The sequence below is a fragment of the Etheostoma spectabile genome, unplaced genomic scaffold (genome assembly GCF_008692095.1).
Source record: "Etheostoma spectabile isolate EspeVRDwgs_2016 unplaced genomic scaffold, UIUC_Espe_1.0 scaffold50, whole genome shotgun sequence".
Classification (NCBI taxonomy): Eukaryota; Metazoa; Chordata; class Actinopteri; order Perciformes; family Percidae; genus Etheostoma; species Etheostoma spectabile.
This window is the reverse complement of record NW_022605620.1, coordinates 278,529-280,895: the sequence shown is the minus strand read 5'-3', so window position 1 is coordinate 280,895 and position 2,367 is coordinate 278,529.

Below are 2,367 nucleotides of genomic sequence, written 5' to 3'. Positions count from 1 at the left end.
AAGACAACATGAGGACAATGAGACAACTGAAGGATAACATGGAGGGGCAACATGAAGACAACATGAGGACACATGAGGACAACATGAGGGCAACATGAGGACAACAGCAACATGAGGGACAACATGAGGGCAACATGAGGAAAACATGAAACAACTGAGACAACAGAGGACAACAGGAGGCATAACATGAAGACCACATGAAGACAACATAGGGAACAACTGAGGAAGCAACATGAGACAACATGAGGCAACATGAAGACAACATGAAGACAACATGAGGACAACATGAGGACAACATGGGGACAAAATGAAGGGAACATGAGGACAAACATGAGGACAACATGAGACAACATGAGACAACATGAGGGCAACATGAAGACAACATGAGGGACAACATGAAGAAACATGAAGACAAAATGAGTACTTTAGTGACTAAACGATTTGCTGATAATCCATTTGTGATCTCGACAGAGCTGGGGCTTTGAGACTAGAAAAGCACGATATGAATGTTAATTAACCATCTTTAAAACCGAGTTTCTACACAATTAATCCCGTCAAAAGCACCACTTTATATCTTGTTTTAACCAGAAATGTGCTCATAAGTTTCTTGGAAATGAGAAATTAACCCTCATCTTGTCCTTGGGTCAAATTTGACCCGTATTATTTATTTTTTTAATCACAAAAAACGGGTCTTTGAAATAAGCACTGAAATAACTTTGGGAAAAAACAACAAATAAAGTGTCAAAAATGTCGGAAAAAGCAATAATTGTGTTGAAAACACCTTTTTTTTCATGTTTGACGGGAAGACAGCACAAGGGTTAAGCATGAATAAGCATCAAAAATGACTCATCAACTAAAGACATCTTAGTCCACTTAGACCAAAACCTCAGATTAGTCCACTAATGGACCACGAGGGGACGGCCCTAGTGGGCCCGCATCGAGTTTACAAATCCTGCTACGGCCACGCCAAGACCCGCCTTAATGTAGCCTTCTCACACTGCTATTGGCCGGGCGTCCATGTACAGGGAGGGCTGTAGTCAAGACCCCCTTAGTCGAGTCCATGACTTGTCCAAGACCAGGACTAGTGGAGTCCAAGTCCAGACCGAGTCCAAAGAGGTTCGAGTCCGAGTCAAGACCAAGTCCAGGACACAAAAAAAGGTCTTATGCATGACAGTATCAAGACAATCATTTTTGGGTTTCACTTTCCCTCCAATATTATTATCAACATAATAAAGACACCTGGACTCGGTCCAGACTAGAAGCCACGTTGGGCGAGACCAGCGGCCGAGACCGAGACAAGTCCGAGTCCAAATACTAGCGAGTGCGAGACAAGTCCGAGACCATAGAAAAACGGTCTTGAGTCCGGACTCGAGTCCAAGACCGGACTCGAGTAATACACCGAGAGAGGAAGAGGAAGAGGAAGAGGAGGGACATCTGAGTTCAGCCGGTTATCCTGGAAATTAACATCCGTCGATCCAGAAGCTTACGTAAAGTATCGTGAAATATCCTTATCCAGGGCCTCTGGGGACACCCCCCCCCCCCCCTGTTTTGCATATTCACACAAGGACTTGTCTGTATTTTGCATGATTTTCATCTGGGATTATCAGGGAGACCAACCATGGTTTATGCAAAGCAGCACACCTGCAGCACGTCATCCAGGTACAAAACCCAATTTAACCTGAACAGGAACCTGCTGAAAACCAGTTTTTAAACCGAGTCAGGGCCCCGTTTACAACTTTCCTGTATAATAAATATGAACGAATGAAACCTAAATGTGCTGTGCCTTGTGTCAAAACGTAGTAATATTTAGATTTAACCTTTTTCCTGTGTTGTTCCTTTGTGATTTGCATTGCTAGAAAACAGTCTTAATGTTTTTTAATGTATCGCAATGACGCGTCTGTCCACAAACTACAGTCAAACCGTGAAGGTGTGGAAATCCGCCGGCCCAATCTCTTGAAAAACCTTTTCCCACATTCAGCAACGTGTAACTTAAAAACCTGGTATGTGCCTATAGTTTAGATTAGGCAAGGCAAGGCAGCTTTATCTGTAGGGCACATTTCAGCAACAGGGCAATTCAAAGAGCTTTACCCAAAATCAGTTAAACAGATAAAACACAAGTATAAACAGTTAAAAATCATAAGCATATAAAACATGAATAGACAGTTAAAAACAAAATAGACACATAAAACACAAGAATAAAAGTTACAGTGCAGCATAAGAAATTTAATGGTTTCAGAACACATCTACAGTTCCCCGCTTTGGGGAAATTACGTCACTCAGTTCTGTCCCTGACAGAATGAAAATATCAGTGATATTTTTACTTTTAGTAATTTAGTTATCTACATTAGATAACACATGCCTGTAATT